The sequence below is a fragment of the Dermacentor andersoni genome, chromosome 3, assembly GCF_023375885.2.
Source record: "Dermacentor andersoni chromosome 3, qqDerAnde1_hic_scaffold, whole genome shotgun sequence".
Taxonomy (NCBI): domain Eukaryota; kingdom Metazoa; phylum Arthropoda; class Arachnida; order Ixodida; family Ixodidae; genus Dermacentor; species Dermacentor andersoni.
In genome coordinates this window covers 4638650-4664646 of record NC_092816.1, presented here as the reverse complement: position 1 = coordinate 4664646, position 25997 = coordinate 4638650, and the positions used below count along the sequence as shown (strand labels likewise).

The 25997-nt window shown below is 48.7% G+C and overlaps 1 protein-coding gene and 1 long non-coding RNA gene across 3 annotated transcripts in view; one reads left to right on the top strand and one right to left on the bottom strand.

The window, feature by feature from the left end:
* Nucleotides 1–25997, top strand: part of Rbp6 (RNA-binding protein 6) — a 1068785-nt gene that overhangs the window by 1013071 nt on the left and 29717 nt on the right. The window lies entirely within an intron of this gene.
* On the bottom strand, nt 1485–24726 carry LOC140216683 (uncharacterized). Its single transcript, XR_011893262.1, has 2 exons — nt 24031–24726; nt 1485–4132 (listed from the first exon to the last, which is right to left on the bottom strand). It is a non-coding gene; the product is annotated as an uncharacterized lncRNA (long non-coding RNA).

The window sequence follows — 25997 nt, the reverse complement described above, 5'->3', positions numbered from 1 at the left end:
TTGTGATTCACAAGATCGGCCTCTCTGAAACCCATGCTGATTAGAAAATGTTCGTTATGTATTGCATGATTTGAGAAGACAACATGTGTTTGAATAGCTTGCATACAACTGATGTTATTGGTGTGGGCCTGTAGTTTGCCATATTATTCTTGTCACCTGCTTTATAAATAGGTATCACGTGCGCGACTTTCGAATCTTCTGAGATTTTTGTAGTGTCAAAGGACTGCTGAAAAATGAAGGCAAGTATTAACGATGTGTCTTGTTTACTAATTTTCAGCAATCTTGTTCCTAAGCAAAATGACGGTAGAGGTATGATGGTCTTCATAGCACCTTCCAAAATTAAAACAACGCTACGCATAGGCGCGGAATTCCAGCTATATGCGGCATTAGAATGTATCATCATACCGATAGGAATTTAGTCTTCAAACACACTGCAGAAATAAGAACTGAACAGCTGGGAACTTCAGCAGCATCCACAACAGGAGCATTATCGGAAATAAAATTTGGCAGTTCATTTAAAGGTGCAGGGGCTATTACTGTGCAGGGGCGATTAGAGGCCCCCACCCGGCCCGGCTATCTCGGCCTACATCCCCCCCCCCCCAACCCCCAGAGTGTGCTTACCAGAGTTCTGTTAGCCACATGATTTGAGATTTCCTGGTTTCCTTTGAGTTGCCTCTACCTTTTCACTTAAAATTTTATTGTGGCTGAATGCTTACTGCCTCATTGTCGTTGCGACGTGCACTGCTTTCAGCTCATACTTTCGCTTTATTTCTGCAAATCCTGACAATAAGAGCTCAAGCGCATTAGCAGCACCAGCAGTAGCTATCTCATCCGTATCTTCTCACTCCAACGCTTTGTTTTTAATTTTCACCGTCAACACCATGCACAAACACAATCTATTTACATATATACATAAGACAAAGCTTATTATATTTTTAAAGAGAAGAATGTAGCCAAGTAACGATTATTCCTAATGGCATGCATAGCAAATGCCTAGAGAATGGATATGTTGATGTATGTTCACTTCGCTTCAGATTGCTTTGAGTGTTCTTCTGATCCTGAAAGAAACCCGCAGACTTCAGTGACCCCTTCTGCAGGGTGATTTATGAACGGCGTGTGAAATGCACGTGAATAATATTTGTCGCTGTATTGCCTCTGTCCAGTAGGCAGTGCATGCTAACGACTCATGTAATACTCTTCTACGTACTTACATCACTTATCAGGGATGAAAACATTGTCACTTGCATGCAGACGTGTGTGTGTGTGTGTGTGTGTGTGTGTGTGTGTGTGTGTGTGTGTGTGTGTGTGTGTGTGTGTGTGTGTGTGTGTGTGTGTGTGTGTGTGTGTGTGTGTGTGTGTTGTGTGTGTGTGTGTGTGCGTGCGCGTGCGCGTGCGTGCGTGTGCGTGTGCGTGTGCGTGTGCGTGTGTGTGTGTGTGTGTGTGTGTGTGTGATTCGCTCAGTAACCGAAATCAGGTCAAGCCGGTTTCACTCGAAATCCAATTCAATAGCATTCATGCGCAGCAGCGCTTATACTCTGACTCACAAAGACAAAAATGAAAGACGACAGACAGAGGCCGCGATTTCGCCGGAAAGGCGAGGCAATATTAGTGATAGCGAAGTATACGAGATTTACACGAAGGAAAATTCTTACCGTATAAATCCGTGTAAGGGCCGCACCCTTGTAAGGGCCACACCCTCAACTTGACAGACAACATTAAAAAGAAACACAGCCGAGAAGTAATCGCGTTCAGTGCGCTGATTCTAATCACACTCAACAGAAAATCTTTGTGCGTCGCTACCCGATGGCGAGAGAAGGCGCTCGCGGAGCTTTACGGCATATTTCGTACACGTACGTAGCTGGATGAATCCCATGTAAGGCTCGTCAAAATCGGTGCAAGGGAATGCAGCCCTTACACGAGTCTATACGTTATTTATATCGGCCATAGGAATTGTAGTAAACATTCGCTTACTAATTAAAATAACAAGCACAGCGTAATGCACGCACCATGTAAACCTGTAAACGCCTCACTGGATGACTGCGGGCACTCGCTGTCGCAACGCTGGAATTGTGAAGAACGCCGGCAGCCGGGGCGAACATCCGCGATATTCAACGCCACCCCGCAAATCAGATTCATCATCATCATATGCCTGTTTTTATGCTCACTACAGGACAACCTCTGTCAGCGATCTCCAATTACCACTCTCACTGAACTTAGACTTCAGCAGGAAGATACCTATAAAGAAAGGGGTCAGACAGGGAGACACACTCTGTCCAATGCTATTCACTGCATGCTTGGAAGAAGTTGAAGCTGAAGTTGAAGAATTGAAGCTATTAAACTTGGAAGGCTTAGGAGAAAAGATCGACGACGAACATCTCAGCAACCTTCGGTTTGCCGATCACATTGTTCTATTCAGCAACAATGCAGACGAGTTACAAAAAATTATTGAGGACCTCAACAGAGAGAGTGTAAAAGTGGTATTGAAGATTAATATACAGAAGACAAAGATAATGTTAAATAGCCGGGCAAAGGAACAAGAGTTCAGGATCGCCAGTCAGCCTCTAGAGTCTGCGAAGGAGTACGTTTACCTAGCTTATCTAATCACAGGGAACCCTAATCATGAGAAGGAAATTCACAGAAGAATAAGAATGGGTTGGATTGCATACGGCAGACATTGCCAGCTCCTGACTGGGAGCTTACCATTATCATTGAAAAGGAAGGTGTGCAGTCATTGTATTTTACCAATGCTGACATATGGGGCAGAGACTTCGAGACTGACAAAGAAGCTTGAGAAGAAGTTAAGGACCGCGCAAAGAGCGATGGAACGAAGATTGCTAGGTATAACGTTAAGAGACAGAAAGAGAGCGGTTTGGATCAGAGAGCAAACGGGTATAGAGGATATTCTAATTGACATCAAGAGAAAAAAATGGAGCTAGGCAGGTCATGTAATGCGCAGGTTAGATAACCGTTGGACCATTAGGGTTACAGAATGGGTACCAAGAGAAGGGAAACGCAATCGAGGACGACAGAAGACAAGGTGGAGCGATGAAATTAGGAAATTCGCGGGCGCTAGTTGGAATCGGTTGGCGCAGGACAGGGGTAATTAGAGGTCGCAGGGAGAGGCCTTCGTCCTGCAGTGGACATAAAACAGGATGATGATGATGATGATGATGATGATGATAATTTGGGCTCAAAAGTGCACAACACAATGCTGAGGTGGCCTTTGCGACTGTGTTTACATTCACGTGAGTTCTTCCACTCCGCTCTTCTCACTGTCATTCGCATCACTCTCGCTGGTCGAATCCGGTCCGAGTGAAATTAGAAGCTGGTCGAGGCTTGCGTCAATGAGGCCGTCACGTTGCGAGAACTCCTCTTCGATTTTCTGAACATGGACATACCTCCGAAGCCACTTGTCTGCCATGACGAGATTGATAGTTTCATACAGCAGTTTTCGATGCTGGAAAGGGTGTTTGGTATTATTAGTAGCGACGTAAGCTTTCACATGGCTTCATATCAGTTCGATAGGATTGAACTCGCAATGATATGGAGGAAGCCTCATGCCTTCGTGAAGGCAGCCTTAGCTACAACATCCACGTGATAGGTAGAAAATATATTTTTGTGTTGGTTCACTAGCTCCAATAACTCTGCCTTTAATTGGTCCTGGGAAAATGCGGTGCGGCCACTAAACCAAGAATGGGCGGAGAGGGATTCCTCAGGACACAATAAAGTTATTTCCTCCTCCTTCTCCGTGAGCCAAGACTAAATGTCACTCTTTCATATCGACGACCTTGGAACTTTCTTGAGGCGAACGCTATGGCGAGGGGCATTGTCCAATACTATGACAATGCGCGGTTTGATGTTAAGCAAAAGCTGTTGAGTGAACCACTTCTCGAAGCGCGGCCCATCCATTTCGTTGTGGTAGTCAGCAGTTCCTTTCGCTGCTCGGAAAGCAAGGCACGCAGCATTTAAGAAGACATCCTCCCTACCGGCGCGCTTTCCCGCTTGGTGCGCGAAGCCGTGTTGTTAAACCTTGCCGAAAGGCGTCTTCCCGTATGGTGACCTTCATGTCCTCCCATACTTCCCCTTTATGTGGCTGGTATTCATCTCAGTTTCGTCAAGGTAGTATATCCGTCTGCAAGAACAAACAGTAAAAATTAATTCAAGTATGTCATCAGCTATAAACACTGCGTTTTCGAAAGATAGGAGAAGCAATTAGACAATTGGCACTGTTCAGCTATATGGTCAAACAATGTGCAGGGGCCGCTTGTTCGGGCTACCCAACAGCCAAAGCATATAGTTTAATGCGTCATAAAAACACTGGCCAGGTCAGGACCGTCAGCGGCATTGTTATCGTCGAAATGCGATAATGCACGACGTGAGGCTGCAAAAAAACAGCGGCGTTTGTAACTTCCACGTTAATGTGTATTCCGCTAAAATGATGCATTGCCTGAACTGGCAAGCAAGAACGCTTGTGTTTGTTTCGATAGGGAGCACTGATAGTTTGGAAGCTACCGTGTCCTCACTGAAGAGGCAGAACGTGACGGCGCGTCCTGTACGATTCCACGTAATAGCAGCCAAACTAGCGTCGTGTCTGTTGCGTCTCGAGAGCAATGACAATCGAATGATGCCACGCACGAGAGACTGCCGCTGGTTGTGCCGTCGTTTTGCGCGGCAGCCGAACAAAGTTAAAAGCGTAGAGAGTGAGGCTACCGTCACACATGGGAAGGCGGCAAGCCGGCGGAAAACCTTTTCCGCGCATGTACATGTTCGCATTTGCTCCGCCATTGTAGCGGAAACCGCCCACAAGCATGTATGGTCTGCGTACGTTTGTCCGCGTAATGGCGCTCTTCATGCACCACACCATTTCAAGCGGTATGTTCATTCGTTGACCCATCAGGTATCAAAAGCTATCATCGCGCGCAACTGCGCGTGTCGTCTATCATGGAAGAGGAAGAAGACATACTTTTAGCTAGTTGTTTTTCGTAAGATCCCATTACTAAAAGAAACATCACCAAACTAGAAAAGGTTCAAAAAAAGGGCAGTACGATTCATATATAATTCGTATGGCCGCACTTCAGTTACAGAGCTCCTCGAGAGAAGTGGATCGCCATCTGTGACGCAAATGAGCCGAACATGCCGTTTAAAGTTTTTATTTCAGCTCATAAAAGGGCACTACAACATTGATACATAACGCTTTATCACTTGTTCTACTGGTTATCATACACGTCATCGACACTCACAGATAACACGGTTAACTTCTAAAAAAAATTGCTTCAAATTTCCTTTTTTTCCTATAATTATTGTTGAATGGAATAATCTTACGGATGACGTTGTAACCCAGTGCTCAATGCCATTATTTGAGTAGCATATATATTTATGTAGCGAGTGATTTACTGTGTGTGGTTCAGTAACTGCTTGACTTTGCACATCGCGAGTGACCTATGTTATGTACTGCTGTATGTTGTACTTGGATATTTCAATGTCACTTTGTATGCACACTGCTAAGGTCCTGGAAACAGGACCGCAGTATAAATAAATAAATAAATAAATAAATAAATGAACAAGGGAAGATGGTCAATTTTACGATCGGATGGTCACATGCTATTGCAGCTTCCGGTGAAGCGGAACGGCTTTCCGCTTCGCCGTGGCGAAAAAGAAATGGCTGCGGCTTAGCTCAGATAAACCTGGATACGCAAAGCGAAAGCTTTGTTTAGCCTGTTCAAGTTCTGGTTTCACTTGCTTAACATTTGATTTAGCTGTAATTATTATACTTAGGTATGCAATCATTGTTACACCGGGTATGACGGCTGTGCTTAGGCCGGTGGCTGGACATGAGTGATTAGGCTTAGGTAGACGTGCATCGTTCGACGGTGCGACGCCTGTTGTGCCACTGGGAAAGCGCAAGTACTAGACATGCAAAGACGCCGCGAACATGCGGTGCGTCAATGATGATGATAGGGCTCTAAAGAAAGGAAAAAAAATCAAGCGTCTTTCCTTTCTTTAGATCACTGTCAACATCATCAAGCACAAACGAACAGGGCGCGAACACGGCCGCTACATTCATCTCGGCGGTGCGACGCCTGTTGCATTCCGGACCCTCTCCAGTGAAGCAGCTCGCCGGGCGATATCCGCAGGGTGGTCAGACGCCGCTTGGCGACGACGGCTCAAAGCCTCCCGCACAACGCTCAGAGAGGACGGCCCTGCCTCGCTGTCATCCATGGCCAATCTCGCACTGACTAGGCGAGAGCGGCGCTCCTCTTAGGGCCCAAACATGGTCAATCCGCCTGTCTGTGCCGTTGTCAGATGGGAAGAGGAGTTGGCACACGGAGGTGTCGCGTCGCAGAGCTTTCATGTACTCGTCAACCCAGCATCATTCAGTACACTGACCCCGGCACTCCCCCTCTACCCGGGCTCACTGGGTGGGGGGCTTTGGTTCGGGCCAACGGTCCTTCCCGGACAAGGGGGCTGCTGTGGTGCAGCACAACAGAGTTACTGCACTGTTGTGCAGTAACAGCCATGTCGGTCTTACAGGACACAAACAGCCATGTCGGTCTTACAGGACGCGAGCCTGACTGACCCTCGGACGGCCTTGACACAAAAGAGGCAAGGTATACAACCGTGGAGAACGCCGAAGCCATCCGCCGCGGTGCAGCGCGACCACACGAGGGTATGACCGGCTCTGGGTTCCACTGAGCCAAACAAAACCCCGCGGATCGACTGGCACACACGGCCGAGTCGAGCGACTTTAGGAGCATGCATCATAACTTAATGGACAGCTTTCCACCTGACTCATAAAAAATCACGGCAGGACGAGCTCACTCTTCGAGCAACTTCTTGTCGCCCAAGTAATGCCACTCCCGGGTGAGATGGAACCAGATCTCCTTCCGTGCTTTCGCAAGCACTTCGTGAAGGCCCGGCGCCCGTCCCCCGAAAGCCGCCTCACAGCGTGCCAACCAAACTTAGGATGAGCACTACACAAGAATAATCACGAACTGGTTGATCGCCTGATTAGGCAAAGGGTGCAAAAATCAAACATTGTCATATGGAACACCTATGCTTAAAGTGACTAGCAATCCTTTGGAGAAGAGCTGCAGGAAGTAAACATTGCCTAAAGATATGAACCGAATCCTCACGACCGCCACAAAAAGGGCACACTCCTTGAGCCGGGACGACTGTGAAGGGCCTGTAACTCAACGGTAGGCACCCTCGCGCTAGGCGTTACATTAACGTAGCTCGCCTAGCGTCGAGGAAACTGGCCGTAACGAGCTTCCAGTTTGGTCTGTGGGCGGAGAGATCGCACCTTTGGCAAGGTGGGGGGAGATCTGGGGTGAGGATATCGAATAGTTCTTGGATTGGAGTTGAAAGTACGTCGATGCCGGGGTGAACCTTGCGGAGGCATACCAGAGAATTGGCAGCCACCGCATAAACTGTGGACGGGGAACCCGAGTGAGGCACACAGTGGGAAAATGTGCTCCGCGAGAACAAGCGGAGTCGGGTGCTAAGAAAAAAGGAAGTAAAGCTTCGAGTCAGGACCGTATCCGAGTTAAGAGCGACCTGGGTTCACCTGACGTGTAGTGCAGTAACCACGATTCCCAGGTCGGGAATTCCGAGTCTTCCCTTATCTTTGGGCAACCTAAGCACCTGCCGAGCTACAGAACCTGTTGTCCCTTTCCAGAGAAAACGAAAGAGGACCCTCTCCAAGATAAGCTTGGTTCGGGCACGGCCAACACCACCTAGACAAGAGAAAGCCTGAGCGCTCGACGAGTGACGTCACGGAGAAGAGGCCGGTGGCGTGCTTGGGAATACGGGTCGAACGAAGGGATCGCGCCTTTATGGGCAGAGTTAACCACATCGAACTTATTGATTTTTAGGCATAGTTGAGCTGATGGCCCGCAGAGAACAGAGGGTGTTCCTAGATTGTTTTATTTCTGCAAAGCTTTTTACGCGCTGTATTATTAAAAAGGCCGTACATAAAAAAATGAAATGGTTCAGCCTTACGATTGAGCAAGAATTTCGGGTAAATGATGACAGGGAGCATGGCTTATATTGAAAAGTCACCGTGCTGCCCTCTTCTTCAGAGCCGCTTCTTTGGCTTGATTTATCGTCGGCGTCAAAGAGTTTGCCGTTCATGCGACCACAAAAGTTCCTATAACACATATCTCATGACAACTTCACTGGTGTGCCCTTCACATTCGGGACACATGCGTTTATTAGGCTCTAAAGAATAATTTCGCTTTCGACGCATTATTACATACAGTACCACATACAGTACCACATATTTACAACACCTCAAATGAGTTAAGCAATGGAGTTACAAAACATTGGTGCAACTATTTACAAAGAAACAGCTTCCTTATGCCGCAGAATTCCAGCTTTTCTCTTCTTTGCCTTAGCATTGGCACCCAATATTCTGTCATTGATCTTGCGGACACATGAACGCATGATTTTTCGGCCCCCATTTGTAATTGCTCCAGCAGTTGGGCACGCAGCACTTATTAGGCGTATCCTGGCATGAACGTAATCCACATTCCGCGGCAATGAAGGCTTGCCGGACACACAACCGCAATCGCAGCACAAGCCCAGAGACTACATGCACGGTTCACGTCCAGAAAAGAAGTGCGCTCGAAAGCATGCCGCAGCATGCCAGGACTTTTCTAACCCCGAAGCTATCCAAACAGCGGCAGGGTTCCCTGAACTAATCGAATTGTTATCGCCGTCGGCGCCCACTCGGTTTCCCGCGTCTCATTTTCAACACAGGTGCGCCGTTCGTAGCTTCGAGCACGCTGCACAGAACTTCTATGTTGGCCTATTTTGCGTGACGTAGCTCAAGGGGAGAGTGTACAGCCATAAGGCCTTAAGTTCTCTAGAGGGTGCTGGCACGGCCGGTCTGGACGCGCACCCACGCGTGGTTCGGTTTGGAATAGGAGACACATACGTAAGGGAAGAAAATAGAAGTGAGCGAACAATTGTCGCACGAGCCGTCAATGGTCATGACAACTCGCTGAATTCCTGAATCCTTGTTTCAAGCTTCTCCTTAGCCTGCTGCCAGTTTTCAGGAGACAGACCGTCTGGTTCGAATAGGAAGCCTAAATGCGCAAGCGCGTTTTCACGGGGAGACCATGAACGGGCTGCGGACTGGACGGAGCGGAGTTCAAGTACATGGCTGCACTTTTCGACCTGTTCAACCTTGCACCGCTTGCTTCGCAGTAACTGTCCATGATATCCAAGATGGTACAAACTGATGCCTCTTACAGGACGACAATAGACAAATCATCCGCGTATGCAAGGAGTGCTACTTGAGGGGAACCTGGTGGGAGTAGGAACCTGCCAATTCTACTGTCACAGGACAACCACTGCAGAAGCGGTTCAAAAGCGAGCACATAGAGGGGGCAAGCGAGAGAGGGTCCCCCTGCCGTACACCACGCCCCACAATGAACGCCTCCGAGACGCGATCCTGTATGAGAACAGTACAAGTCGGTTGAGAATACAAAGCTTGGACCATCTGCCGAAAACCAAGACTAAAGCTAGCCTCTTCCAAAACACGGAACAGGTACATATGGCTAATGATATCGAATGCCTTCTCCTGATTCAAGGAGCACAGAATACCAGGAAGTTTCCTGGTATTTGCCCACAAGAGAACGCTCTCAGTGCTAGACCGTGAAGCTGAGTGGAGCGCCCTTGGACACAACATGCCTGGTATGGACCCAAAACCCGCTGTGGTTGCTCAGTGGCTAGGGTGTTGGGCTGCTGAGCACGAGGTCGCGGGATCGAATCCCGGCCATGGCGGCCGCATTTCGATGGGGGCGAAATGCGAAAACACCCGTGTACTTAAATTTAGGTGCACGTTAAAGAACCCCAGGTGGTCGAAATTTCCGGAGTCCCCCACTTCGGCGTGCCTCATAATCAGAAAGTGGTTTTGGCACGTAAAGCCCCATAATTTAATTTAATGGACCCAAAACAGTGTTGAGTACTGGGGTGAGTCGCATACACAGATACATTGCTATGAGCTTCTAATCGCAGTTCAGAACTGTGATTGGACGCCATGCTCTTAGATCAGAGCTTCTCGACTCATCCTTACAGAGGAGAGTGGTAAGCCCCTCTCGTTGAGACGCTGACAAAGTCCCTTCACTGAGTACACCAATTATGTGAACGGCTTCCCTAGCAGTGCCCAAAACTTCACATAAAATTCGACTGTCAGTCCATCGGATCCTGGACTGCGACTATGCTTCATAGACTTCAAAGCCGAAAAAAGCTCGTCCTCAAATATGGCTGAGTCACAGACTTCCAGCGGATCAGCTGGTGAAACAAATGGAAAGACAGCTGGGGAGGCAACAGGTTCGGCATACAGGGTCATGTAAAACTGCCTCGCCAGTGCAAGAACTCCATCTGGTGAATCGACTAAGCTTCCATCACTTCGATCGACTAAGGAAGAGAGAGTTGGGCTCTTCCTTGAAAGATGCCTACGTAGGACATTTATGCTGCACCACGCTTCCATTTCCCACTGCGCTGCTCGGGTTGCGGCTCTCAAGCCATCCCAGCGTCGCTGCAGCAGAATCCGAAGTTCCTTTCGGAGTGAGGCCAGCGCCGGAGCAACACCAGGCCCGGAGGACAGCGGCCTCGAGAGCAAGAGGATCGCGTCGAATACAATTTTAATCTCCTCACGCTCCTCACTCGTTTGAAGCTGGCCTCAAGACCTAAAGCACTCGCGTACTCTGGCCTTCACGCTCCGTCCTCGTCCGCCCGCGTGCGGACACCCAAAAGCCGGATGGTGTCTCAAAACTCGGTGCACGCTCAATCCGCACCAGCGGATCGCACGCACACTCCTATTGGGTGACGCGGCATGTTGACAGCTGGCAACCGTTCGGCTGAGCAAAGGCGTTCAAGGTTGGCAACTACCTTTGACAGCAGACATCACCTCCTTTACGTAGAGGGGGCGCTGCAGCAGAAGACACTGGCATATTTTTGCAGATGTGATTCAAGTTTCTGCGTCACGGTGACAATACGACTCTAGTCTCCCACATTCATTTCTGCAGCTGCATGTGTTGCCTTGCCACCGTCATCCTTCTTCTAAACACTGCACAGTCATCTTATCTGCGCCACCATTTACAGATGTTGTGCAATCGCATCATGTCGAAACATGCGACATATTCTCGGCCGATTACTTCCAGTACGCGCTGCCTCGGCTAGTTGAGCAAAACCTATCGAATTATCCAACGTGCTGAGTTCTACGTCACGCGAAAGTTATAGTCTCGTCGGAAGCGATTCGTCCGACATCGCCGTGTTCGGCGCGATGGCGCAGTTCCTGTAGTGCTAGTGACAGCTAGCAAGACTACGGAACGCAAGGACATCTGTCGCGGAATACACGTGCGTAGGTAGCCAAAACACACCACTTTACCACTGAGTACGCGTGTGAGGCTCCGAATACAGCTTGCTGATATGTTTGCATTTGCTTGCTCATGCTTTTTTTTTTTCACTCGGCCAATTTTAAGAGTTCTTAAAGCACTTGGACGCATGAAATACCGAGTCCATTTTTTACATATATAAGGCCACCAAAGATGAGGCATCAAACGTGCATATTAGAAATTTAATGCTTGCGGCTTGTAAACTTTCCAAACAGAATATAACCTTAAATGATGTGCTCAGCGATGAATGAAGTTCTCACTATGTGCAGAAAGGTTGTGCATAAGTGGTTAACTTCATGCAGCAAGGAATTGAAGGTTAAGCAGTGAGTGTACAATTAATTATGACTGGCATCAAATCAGTATGTATGTATAGCGGTGACCTTATGCAGATATATACTCATGAGATGTTTCTAAGGGGAGTACGTATTTGAAAGCAAATAATTTATATTGCTGATAAGATAACTTATTTTTACTGAAATCAAACAATTGCATTCTTTCTTACCAGACTGGATGGCCAATCTGTTGCCACCTTACTACTTAGACATACTTCATTTAACATTTCAATAATGTGCAAAACATTACCAAAGTGCACAAAATTAAGCAGTACCATGACGGGCATGCTCCCTCTCTCACCCATGGCAGCATACAAGGATGATCGATATGAGACTGTTTGATACTGTCAGCATCATACGTGCGTGCTCTATTTTGATTGCTCTACATATAAAAAAATAACCTCACACAGGATGCACATGATACATGAATTATTGTAAGCTCTACTCAGGTTATTTGAGTTAGTTGGGCATGGGCTGCATGTTGTTTATGTATTTACGCAGTAACAACCTAGCTAGCTGATGCACAGCCATAATTAAGGAAAATTAAAACTGCATAGCATAACATAAACAGCTGGCCATACCTGTATTTTATTTGAAAGCAAATCGAGATTATCAAGTGGCTTAGCTTAGCAGCGAGTTCAGTGACCTCTCTTGGTGTGAAAAGGTTGATGTAGTTAGTGGTGTTGTGTTTGTCTTTCTTAATTGGTAGCTGCTTTAAGATGCACGTGACAGTGAAATGAAGGCTCATATGGCGGAAGACAGGGCCGCACGAAAAGTGAGGAAACATTCATTAGCCAATGAGTGGTACCCCCATTAGCACTGCGAGAGCACAGAAATTTCCTGTCAAGAGGCCGCTGTGGCTCAGCCTCTGTGCCAAATGTAAAATTGTTTCAGGAGAAAACTCGCATGCTGGTGAATTGGGTATGCATTCACATCTACTATTCAAATCCACACATCACAAGTAATCTTTCACTCCTTGGTGCATTGCTCACACTGTGCAGACTGTTTCAGCGCTGTGTGTGTGTAGTAATATAACTTGGTAAATCAAAGCTGTGGTTATTCAGTACACTGAAAGCAACTTTGCATGTGGGTTAGATAATATAATGCTCCGACATGTGGGTCAGCTCAGTATTATCAGCCGCTTTGTTTACTAACTGTTCACTGTTACGCCTGGACTAAACGGTGCCACTGTACAATGCTGTATTCCTGCAGGCACACTAGAACAGCTTGACTGTGCACAAACATCCATTTACATCGCACTTAAATTAAGATGGTGTAGATTTGCTGTCACAATCTGCTTATAAGCATAACTGCACAGCATGCAAAAAAGCATTTGAAATATAAGGGTGGATGCTCAGCTTTGCAGGTGTGACATCTTACATTTATTGTGCAAGGCCACATCGATGGACAGGACGGATACCACACAAATGCTCGTGTTGTGACGTCGCAGTCACAATGCAAGTAGTTATCTGTGAATTTTAGCTATAAATATGTGAAGCAATCTCTAAATTCGAAACTGTAGTAAGTAAACTGAGACGCCATGAAAAGCAACAAAACACTAAGGTGTACACATTCTTTTGTCACATTAGCTCTTTGTTGTGCAGGTCACACATATATATACATATATATATATATATATATATGTATATATATGTTGTAAGCACTTTTAACGTACTTCGTCGTTTTCATTTGTACATAGCCTTCATCATCTTCCCTGTTCTACTTCGCGCGTAAGCTGGGGCGTTGCCTTTCCTGGAATAAACAGCGCTGGACAACTTGATCGGTCTCGGTATTATAAAGTGGTGGAGGTACGTCAAGACCCGGACGTGCTCTCGCGTTCCTGTCCTCCCTGGAGCTCCGTTCCGGTCGCCGCCTGCGCCCAGCTACCCCTACAACGATGGACACTTCCAACCTCGGCCCTTCCGGCGCCTCTAACCCTACCACACAGACAACCCCGCCTGCGGCGCCCTCTTGGACTGCGACGAGCCCTCAGCGCGATCCCCCTGTCTTTGCGGGACTCCGCGGTGATGACGTCAACGATTGGATCGACCTCTACGACTGCGTGAGTTCTAGCAACAAGTGGAACGACTACCAGAAATTGAGGTACGTCGCATTCTACTTGACCGGTGCTGCCAAGACGTGGTATTTCAACCGCGAATCCGACATCGCGGATTGGTCCACGTTTACGTCCAAGCTGCGGCAAATCTTCGCTTCCTCGTTTGGCCGTGCAGAAGTCGCCAAACAGAAGCTGGGAACGCGCCTCCAACTTCCACAAGAGTCTTACACCTCATACATAGAGGATGTCTTGGCTCAGTGCCGCCGTGTGAATCCTAGCATGACGAAAGCCGAACGCGTTCGCCACATCTTAAAAGGCATTGGGTCTGTCGCGTTCGACGCCTTAATCGTGCAAAATCCGGCTTCTGTCCAAGACATCACTTCCACGTGTCAACGCCTAGACGAGGTGCAGTCTATTCGTCTTCCACATGACAGCAGCGATCCTCAGGTTCCCCATTCTCCAGATCTACGCGCTCTTATCCGCACCATCATCCGCGAAGAGCTTCAACTACAAGACCTAAGGCGTCCACCTGCTGCCTGCGCCCCAACCCCCACCTTCGACTTGCGCGAGGTCGTTAAGCAAGAGTTGACAGCAATCACTACACCCACGACGCATCTTGCTCCGGTAGCGCGCCCCACACCTACCTACGCGGATGTTGCTTCGCTACCCACCCTCACCGTGACCTCCGTGCCTACTGACGTCCGTGCCTATGACCATTTGGCTTCGATGGGAACCAGAGCACTTGCTGCGCCATCCTACCCTCAGTGGCGTCCACCTCGTCCTGTTAGTTTTTACTGTGGTATACGCGGCCATATATCTCGCTTCTGCCGCCATCGCCAGCAGGATGAAAGACGAGGCTATGCAGAGTACGAGAGAGACCGCACTCGCCGACCAGACGCCTACTATCCCGCATCGTACTCGTTCCCTCAACACCGTTCTCCGTCTCCTCCAGCTGCTCCCAATCTGCCTCATAGTTCCCGTTCGGCCAGACGTCGTTCTCTATGGCCTTATCGGCGCTCTACATCACCGCTTCGCCCCACTTCCCATCTTGTCGACCAGCACTCGCAAAACTAACTGTTGCAGTTTCTCGAGGGGAAACTGCTTCTTCTCGGTCTTCAAAAATTCCTCCTGTTCGCCCGGCTAACATGCTTTCTGTAACTGTCGAAGGTGTTCCTGCTTCAGCTCTCATCGATACCGGTGCCGCCGTTTCTGTTCTTCGTAGTGATCTGTGTTGACGGCTCGGGAAAGTAAAAACGCCTTATCTTGGGGACCTATTTTGCGTGGTGCCAGTAATGCATTCATTCACCCCGACGGACAGTGTACTGCCCGTGTGCTCATCGACGGCATACGCCACCACATTGAGTTTATCATCCTTCCAACGTGTATCCAAGAACTTGTACTGGGTTGGGACTTCCTACATTCTGCTTCAGCCGTCATTTCATGTAGAGAGGAAGTTGTCCATATCACGGATACAGCGCTTGCACCTGTTACGGACTTCACTTTCATGCGTGAACTTGGCCATCGCTGCAGACTACGTCCTGCGTCCTGGTCACGAAGACGTTGTAGTCGTAACATCCAGTCAGATCGCCGACGGAGACGCCCTAGTCGCCCCTTCTTCCCGCTGTAGTTCTCGCGGAATTCTCGTTGCCACCTGTCTCTTCCCGTTTTCACGTGGCCGCGCCCTCCTGTCTGCTTGCAACACGACCCCAGATCCTGTGACGCTGCCCAAAGGAATGACTGTGGCGACCCTCGCCGACACTCAACCTATCTCTACAGTCACACTTTGCCCTTCTTCATCGTCAGTACCAACCACAAGTTTGGATGATTCTGACCCACGTAAACAAGAATCAAGACTCCGCCAGGCTACAAGAAGCATTACGCAGCATGGACCTGGCGGAGGAGCTCTGGGCCGTACAGCGAGCCCACGATGCGGCCAGCGAGTTACCACTCCTCGTCCCAACGTGGGAGTAGCCCGCTCTATGGGACCTTGCGTCCTGTAGCTCGCAGGACCTTTCATTAAAGTTATTCCATCCATCCATCCATCCATCCATCCATCCATCCATCCATCCATCCATTCCCTCCTCCAGCCGTTCTTGGTTCTGACCTAACAGCCGCGCAGTCCGAAGCCTTAATGGTGGTCTTGGCAAAGCACAAAGCCTGTTTCCATAGCTGTTCCCCTGTGTTGAGCCAAACTCCTGCGGCTACACACCGCATCGAAACCGATGGTTCCGCTATAACACGACGACGCCCCTATTGTGTATCGCCGTCAGAACAAAATTCCGTCCGTCATTGAGCAACAGGTTGCTGACATGCTTGCGCGGAAGATAATAGGACCTTCATCTAGCCCATGGGCTTCTCCCGTGGTCCTGGTAAAGAAAAAAGATGGCTCCGTTCGCTTTTGCGACGATTATCGCGCGCTCAGTAAGATCACACGCAAGGACGTATATCCAATACCTCGAATTGACGACGCTTTGGACACACTACAAGGGGCGGAGTATTTCTCCAGCCTTGATCTTCGAGCAGGATATTGGTAAATGCTGATGAACGAGACTAACTAAGAAAAGACCGCATTCAGTACACCAGACGGACGTTATGAATTTAACGTGATGCCTTTTGGCCTTTGTAACGCTCCTGCCACATTTGAGCGCATGATAGACAACGTATTTCGTGGTCTGAAATGGAAGACCTGCCTCTGTTATCTGGACGATATTGTCATCTTTTCGTCTAACTTCAACCAACATGTTCATCAATTACACGAAGATTAGACGTGGCCTGTGCAAAATAAAGATTAGTGAGATTGCTATTTATAGCGTCCAACATCCTACACCCACGAATGATAGGTAGCAGTCAGCTTACGGGTAGATGGAAGTGCCCTGGAAAAACATTTAATGGACATACTTTGCAGGCCCAAGTCAATTTAATAAACATTTGCTAATGACTATTGGCAGAATGAACACGACGATAGAAAATAAAGCACTTATCGGGCACATAATGCTGGTACTTGTGCTATTGCTCGCTTTAGACTGAAGGCTCGTGCCAAAACAGGCGACACGAACCAGATAATCAAATAGGGTGGATATCCAAAGTAACGACAAACTTTTGGTTACCCAATTCTGCCTGCATTAGTAACATGACCATGGCTAGCCAGTGAGGAAGAACTAAAGGCAAAATTTCTTTCACGCAGTTCTGCTGGCTGCTAGCAGAATATCATATATCACCATGCCTGTGACACTTACTTACTTATTACTTGTTATTAGTTGTGTTACGTGTTTATTTTGCGGGGTTCTCACACTTGGGCAGCCAGATGTGGGGTTCTCACACCGTGCTCTTGGGACAAAGGAACGACAACACAGTAGTGCAAACAATCACAAGGGCATTTATTGCACCTTTCATAGATCAATGCCTGCTAGCCGAGTTGCTGTCCACAAAACATGCTGATAGGCGCGTGACAAATCTAGGAATTCCGGCTCACCGCGACCGGATAGCGAGCGAATATGTTCGCCCCATGCTGGATCCCAACGCCTGATCGTTCGCGTGTCCGGTCACGCGAGCGGTGGCGCGTTCGAAGGCGGCCACGCGAGACGGTCTCGCAGAAGCATGGATCGGCGCTCGCGCGGCACGGCACGTCCGCACTGCTTGCTGACCCGAACCAAATCACTACATATTCCGGCGAAACATGTCACACGCTCTAACATCTACGCGTGCTTCGCGAACAAGGTAGTGCATGCAACATTGGCCGCGCCGAAGAAATGTCCACACGCTGTCCATAACATGCGAGCCGACATTGTCTGTGGGTACACCGCTGGCGTCCGCCGGTGACAGCAGCAGCTTTGCAGACTCTACGGCACGATTCCAGGCCAGGACTCCGGAAACGGCGACGCAGTAGTCGGAACGAGCAAGCGTCGCTCGCGCCGACGCGCCCTGCTGGCGAGAGCCGCAGTAGCTGTTGGTGACCGCCGGCTCTTTTCTCGCCGCCGAGGGTTGCGAGCTGGATACAGGCGGCCGCCGCCGAAGTCGCTGCGCCGAACTCGCCACAGCATCACCATTTCCCGGTGGCTCGATCGTAGTCCGGGGCAGCAGCGCAGACGATGTGCAGGTGACGGCGAATCAGGGGTGACTCCAATCACGTTGTGTACATTCAACACACTCGGCGAACACTAAAGTAGTGCAAGGGAGAGGAATTCTGCATGCGCATCGCCCACGTGGTACGATGTTCGACTCGGCTAGCAAAAGATCGGGCATCTACTCAGATGCTAATTTCACGTGAACGAAGCTCGCTTCCTTGAGTCGAATGAGTAATTTAAATTCGTGCGAGGCTAAATAGAATGAGGGAAGCAACTTGCAACACCTCAACGCCACGGCCCACCAGGTTGTGTCCCTCCACGTGCGACAGGCAGCTTCGTAAAGCCTTAGGCCTAAAGCGTCGCTACCCTGACAACAACCGGCATCCAAAAACAACACCCAAAATGAGCGCAAAACAGGCAGCCGCGAGGAGACGTTAGCTCTGTTAGGTAGTCCTACCCCGCTCGGTGCACACAGCATCCGAGTTGACGGCGCCCACCGTCCCAGACGGTGTCGGAGCGCCCGGTGCCAGGCCGCAATACCAGTCAGCCCGTCGTGGCACCCGTGGCCCGCGGCCACCCGGCTCCCAGAGCCGCGACTTCATCAGAGTCAAAGAGATAGGAGAAGCTATTTACATGAGAAATTCGGACCACCCACGAGGCTTCCGTACTCACTCGCTTCAGGCTTGCCAATGCTCCGCGGACGCTAAGCCTCGCTCTCCCAGGATGCAGACCACGTGGCTCTCGTACCAACGAATGGCATTAAAAAAAAACACTTGCAAAAAGGCTTAGCATGTTGACAAGTTCAAACACACTACAGCCACCGTCGCCTCTCTGAAGAAAGCACGCCGCCAACCAACGCTAGCGATCAAAATCCACGCTAGCCCTACGCTTCGGTTCAAACCAAGGTCTCGAACGAAGCAAAACTGTTAAAACTATCGTCCGATGCCCCAAGAGGTCCACGTTGGGCGCCAGATGTGGGGTTCTCACACCGTGCTCTTGGGAATAAAAAATGACAACACAGTAGTGCAAACAATCACAAGGGCATTTATTGCACCTTTCATAGATCAATGCCTGCTAGCCGAGTTTCTATCCACAAAACATGCCGATGGGCGCGCGACAAATCTAGGAAGTCCGACTCACCGCGACCGGATAGCGAGCGAATATGTTAGCCCCATGCTGGATCCCAACGCCTGGTCGTTCGCGTGTATGGTCACGCGAACGGTGGCGCGTTCGACGGCGGCCACGCGAGACAGTCTCGCAGAAGCATGGATCGGCGCACGCACGGCACGGCACGTCCGCACTGCTTGCTGACCCGAACCAAAGAGGGAGCGCCTTGTCTTTGCTGCACCCAAGTAACCCCGACTGTTGGCGGCGTTAGCAGCGCAACACTCGCGCCCTCTTTCGTACTGCGCCTCAACCACTCCGACCCCCGCGGGCGCCAGGCCACGCGGCGTAGCCGGATTACAGGAGACGCGCCGTGCGGGAAAACAACATATCAGGGGACGCGTTAGAGTCGCGCATCCCCACAATTTTTTACATTCATATTGCTTTTTAACAGCAAACGTAAAGTTTCTTCTTAATAAGAAGGAAGTATCTAGTTCTTACCTATAATTTATTCATCTACCATGTCACTGGTGTATTCACAAACAGACTCCGTGCTGAGTCACCAGCCAATAACAAGCACTTAAGATTTTTGGGTATGTAAGCTGCTTGCATCACAATGTATAAAGCAATTTACTATGTGAAATCTACAAATTCTTGCTATTCACACCAATGTCCACATGATAAAAAGCAAGGGTGGCCGAAATTTTTATTCATTACGTTAGTGCTGTCAGGCGTTTCCACATTTCAACAAGGCTGTGGCTGTATGTGTTGACGCACGTAACTATTATGTTCCCTAAACTCCCCCACAATAGAACCACCTTCAAAAGTGCACTAACAACATCTCAAACAAACGATACATGCATGAAGCAGAAAAGGCCGGTGGGATAGGGCTTACCTGTAGGGGTACTACATATGAAAACGCGAACGGCAACACTTCTGCACAGTTCACTTCTGAGCACACGCACATCGCGAAGAACAAGCACTTCCACACCCAGCAACGCTGCGACATATCACACATATATGTCGCGATTTGTAGCTTGCGACCACATTTCGTAACAGCAAGAGCACAGCTCGAACGTCGCGATCACGTCGGCGCATCGCAGCCGGCAAAACGGCCCACACGCAGTATAGAACACGCGGAATGGCGGCGATAACGAGGCAATAAAAACTTATCGCTACTGATCGTATCATTACTTCTGAAAGTTGCGAAGGACTGGCGTTCACCACTTCGCGGAAACGAACCGCATGAACAGATACCAATCGCGTACGCTGGGTGCGTCGATCGGACAATATTAACGCGACAGCGTTAAGGAGCTCGTGTCGCAGAAAAGGCGGTGTCGTCGGTGTCGGCGTCAGCGGCGTTGGCCGTGAGCGATAAATCCCAGAAGGCACTTCACAAATAAAAAACATCTTGCAAGATCGCCTGGTGGGAATCGAACCAGGAACCAGGGTCTCCGGAGTGTGAGACGGAGACGCTACCACTCAGCCACGAGTTCTCTTTTTTTCTTTATTGCCTCGCTTTTCACAGAGTTTACGAGATCAGAAGAACAGACTAACAAGATAATAGTACCGAGAACCGTCAGACTACAAGCCATCAGTATTTTGGCATCTGCAACAACATTTCTAATCTTGGAACCCACTCTGGTACATACGACTGCCCCTTCTGCACTTCGACAAAATGGGACACCGATTCGCAAAAATATTCGCGAACTGGTCTAGCGTCAATATCCGCATTGTGTACAGCAGTCCGAGTTCGCCATATACTGTGCAGGCCGAAGACCATAACCAGATCGAAAGGCGCACCATCGTCGCTTTCGACCGTGAGATAACGGATTCCATGCGGACTTAATGGCAACTCTTTCTTCAAGGTTCTCTGTAAGATGTCCCAGAAGAACACTCCACCCCAGCAATCTAAAAAGACATGCTCAATTGTGTCTGGCGTTTGCGTAGCAAACAATGAGCACCCCACGGAACAAATAAACCCTTTTCTTCTAACCATGTTTTAACAGGTAAGGTTCCTGTGTGCAGCTTAAAAAAAAAAAGTTTTAACCCCTGGCGCAACTAGCATTTTTTTAACGCGTTTCATTTTCCTTTGCCTGCACAGTTTAATTCACGGTACAATGGCACAGGAAATAACACATCCACAAAGTCCTTGTACAGTTTTTTACGCGACACATCAGTCAAATATTGCAAAGAAAAACGCACCGCTAAGAAGCGGTAAGATGACACCACTTCTTTTAGATATCCCCGTACTGGTCCTTGCTGACACACCGCAGAGACAACAAACTCTGGTAGCTCTTTACCCAGCCTCAGTTGAATCATAGTTCTGAGAAAGGTATCATCTACATCTCTGAGAAAAACAAATGGACTGACGAGTTGTCTCACATACAGATGCACTAAACCAAGCCGACCATCACTCCCTCTTTAAGACAGATTTGTGCGGCTCGTTTTTTTTCACAGCGAGCTCCAGATAAAGACGGCGAACACTCTGTGCATTTTTTGTACATTTAAGCTGCTGCAATGCAAAACTTGCATTACATACCATAGCTTGCTTACAAAAAATAGGTTGCACGTCGTGGCCCGTGCGAAAATCGACTTATCCCATCCTTTCCACTTTTGTGCATTTTCACGTAACACCTCTGTTTGTTTTTTCCAATAAGGCTCGTTGTCAGAGTAGTACTGCAGGGGTACTCCTAAGTATTTTGTCGGTGTTTCTTGCCATTTAATGTTCAAAAACATCCTTGGTGCAACGTCCCATTCCCCATGCCAGAACCCAACGCACTTGTCCCAGTTTACTGCACTACCACTTGCTTGACAGAAACTTTTAACAGCATTGACGGTATGCATTATACTTTCATGATCAACACAGAAAACTGCAATGTCATCAGCGTAAGCAAGAAGGCTTACCTCGGCTTGATGTAATTGAAATCCTCGAATCGCGTTGTTCCTAATTACGCTTAGACAAAAGAGCTCAATTTATATGCAAAAAAGAAGCGGTGATAATGGGCACCCTTGTCTGACCGAGCGCTGTACTGGTATGTATTCACCTACTGTTTTGTTTATTATCAATCTCGTCGTACATCCGGCGTAAGCCATCCGGACACCTTCGCAGATTCCATTGCCTACATTCACATATTCAAGTATACATAGAAGCAGGTCGTGCGGCACGCGGTCGAATGCCTTCTCAAGGTCAACTTGCAGCATAGCGACACTGAGTTGCATTGCGTCACAGCATTCAAAGATTGATCGTGCTGTGTGTATATTTGTCATAATTGTCCTTCCTTTTATTCCGCACGTTTGATGTGGACCGACTAAATCTTTCATTACTGTCTGCAACCTGTTAGCCAATACTTTCATTAATATTTTACAGTCTATATTTGTCAGGCTAATCGGCCTATACGATGTAACGTTGCGTAATTTGATTGGGTCTTCAGTTCTTGGTATTAGGACCGTGTGTGCTGACAAAAAAGACGGCGGTAGATGTTTGTTCGCGTAAGCCTCGTTGTATACTTCAGTCAAAACAGGCGCGATAACACCCTTAAACGCATTGTACACTGCAGCGCTTAAGCCATCCGGTCCCGGTGATTTGCCATTATTTAAATGGTCAATCGCAGTCTTAACTTCCTCCACTGTTATGGGCACTTCTAATATTTCCTTAGTTTCATCATCTAATGTTGGCATCAATGACATAGTCTTTTTTAAATTTATCAGTGTCAACTTGGCTACGAGAAAGCAATACTTTGTAATATTCCAAAAAAGAACTTGCTATTGTTTCTTTGTTGGTAGATAGTGACCCATTACGTTCTATTTCTGTTATTGCATGTTGGGAAGCATATTTCTTTTCGACTCCCAAGGCACGTTTTGTTGGCATTTCTCCTGTGCACCATTTATCAGCTCTGGCTCGAATCAATGCTCCATTGTATCGCTCTTGGTCTATCAGCTCAAGTTTTTGCTTTATGCTTTTTATGTCTTCTAAGAAATAACCGGGTTGTATACTTTCCGCTTCCAGTAACTGCTTCAGATTCCATCTAAGACGGGACTCGAGTTCTTTTTTCGCGTGAATTAAAGCACTGGCCCTTTCAATTGCTTTCAATTTAATTGTTTGCTTACAAACGTCCCATTTATGTGCCTAACTATCTAAGTTTTGAGTTGTTGTTTTATCTATAGCCTTGAGAAACTGCTCACAAACTCGTGGTCTTTCAGCAAGTTTGCATTAAATTTCCAGAGATCCCAGGAATTTTTTCGTTATTTGTTTTTACCTTTCCAACACGGAGAGAAACCAAAAAATGATTACTAAATGCAACAGGTGTGACTCGATAATCTCGACACGACTGAACTAATTCAGCCGACACATACACTCTATCAAGTCTAGCTTGGCTCGCACCCTGAAAGTGGGTAAAGGTGACCGCTTTTCCGCCGCAAAGACATTCACCCACGTCTTCTAGATGAAATTCTGCAATCAAGTCTTTCAAAAGAGCAGTACTTGCATCATTGTGTTTCCCACTGGTTTTATCACATTCCGTACAGACACAATTGAAATCCCCCGCCAGGATTAGTCTACGTTCGCATTTCAAGTAAGTCTCAATTTCTTCAAAAAAAAAAAAAAGCTTTCGCTCTTGAGCCTGAGTTGGTGCATAAAGACAAATTGCTCGCCAATTTTCTGTTAACAGGGAAAAGTCAGTTACAATGAAACGGCCTGACTCACAGGTAGTCACCGACTGCACTACAGCACCAAGACTCTGCCGAATTAACAAAATGCACCCCGAAGACCTCCCCACCGCATGGGCAACACACACGTTATAGCATCTCGCGAAAGGACGCGCCATACGCTGTCTGATCCTCTCTCTCTACTTTGGTCTCCTGAATGGCTACAATATCAAAATCGTGCTCCGTTACGAGGCGGTAAAGTTGGTTTTGCCGCCTCTTGGCACTAAGCCCTCGGACGTTGAGTGTTGCAGTATTTATCGACCTCTCTAAGGACTCCATATTGGCGAGTGACACCATACCGAGCCTACGGCGCTCCCCTCACAGACCTTGCCTTATAGCAACACACAGTCCAGTCGTCGACTTACCGCCGCCGCGTGTAAGCGACGCCGACCGCTGATGGCTGGTGGCCACACGAGGCTTTTTGGTTCCAGGCTCGGTCCCACGCCTCTCCGTTGCTCGTAGCCAGGTGTCTTGAGTAGCCGTGCTTGCTTTGTTGAGTCGGCGCTTCGTAGGTGTTGCCTCGGCGTCCATTGCAGCCTCGTCCGTCGAATCACTGTCTTCGAGCGTCGGAACGGCCTCGCTTACTGCAGTATTAAGTTCAGCTGTTTTCTCACCACTCCCGGACGTACCTAGTGGCAGCTGCTTTCCTAAAAAGTGGGTTTCAGAAGGGCGCTCTGCCGAACCTTCTTCGTGCTTTCCTGTCGAAGCGTCTTCCACAGTGGCGTCTCCTGCCCGAGCGTCTGCAGCCTTGTTCTCTTGCGAACCTACAGAGCTGGTGGACGCCGCCACTGCGGCCGCGTCGCTGATATAGACGCCACCATCCCAGCCACGCTCGATGATGATGATGATGATGATGGCCTCATGTTATGGCTCATACCCACACTGGGGGATCGGCCAAGAATTGCGTGTTGAAACGTTCACCTAATCTTTTGAAGTGCTACTTATTCGATGAGAAAAAATATAACGAAAGAGAGATAAAAAAACATACAAAAACAAACAAAATACAAGACAAAAGTTAAAAAGTTATTCGTTTTGTTGACTGAATGTAACTGCAAACGGCATCAAATACTCTCCGCTTCGTCTTCATCCATGAGCATCTCGCTCCGGTCTGCTTCACCACCTAAGCTTGCAACTCTGGCGTACGAGCGAGTACAATTAGCCTGCTCGTGCCCGAACGCTCGGCAAGCAGCGCACCTGGGCACTCGGCATTCACGTCGGATGTGTCTAGTATTGTGACAACGAAGGCATAGCGGGGCACGTGCAGGCACAACCACTAGCGCAGTGCCGCTACCAAGGCGCATCTGATGTGGGATGCGGTCTGGTGTGACACCATCGCGCAGCAAAAGACGCACTAGACGAGTCGTTAACTCGGCGCCCTCAAAGTCCTCGGCCTTCCACCGATCACTGATGACATTGTTGTGTCCGTGATTAGTTGGGGTTTCGGTCCTCGGATGCGGACGGGTGCAGCCGCGTAGTGGGAGTGTCCGGAACTGTGTGTGAACATTCCCCACTGTGCCGATGGGTTGAGCCACATCCCTGGCAAGCCCTGGTGTGGGACAATCACGTGGACAGTGTGTTCGCGCCAAGTGATGTAGTGCGGTCGCCATCTCTCCGACAAGGCTACGTTCTTTGAGTGTACTATGTGCGGAATAAAGTCATTCCCAGTACATAACATTGGCGACGAGGATGGGATAACCCGTGGCAGGGAAGCCCCGAGGGCATCGTGGAACATCCAGTGAGTCATGGCTGAGCGCCAGCATGATTTTTCTGCACGTTTGGAGGAGTTTACTGGCTCCAACTGGGCATCGTTGTTCGGCCGACTACAATTTTTCTTCGAGGCCAACGATGTGACACCCTGTCAAGCAACGAGCACACTTGCTTACACTGTGCGGTGCTCAAATTTACGACGTGGTTTGTGCGCTGCTTCAACCGAAGACGCCCGACCAAGTGAGCTATGCCGAGATCGTGGCCGCACTTCAGGCACACTACGACCCTCGACCGTCCGAAGTCTACAGTTGTGCGATGTTCCAAAAGCGAGATCAGCTTCCAGGTGAATCGGTAAACGACTACGTGGCCGCTCTACGCAAGTTGGCTACGAGCTGCAATTTCGGCACACTGCCGACTGCAACAACAGCTACGGCGACGCCAGCTGAGGGAACGGCATCAGCAACACAGCAGGGAGCTACGGGCTGCAATCCAACGCTTCTGCCGTTAGATGTGATGTTGCGCGATCGCTTCGTGTGTGGTCTCCGGGACCAGAATCTTCAACAGCGACTGTTTGCAGAGAAGGATCTGACTTTTTGCAAGGCTTATGATTTCGCTATTCGAGCGG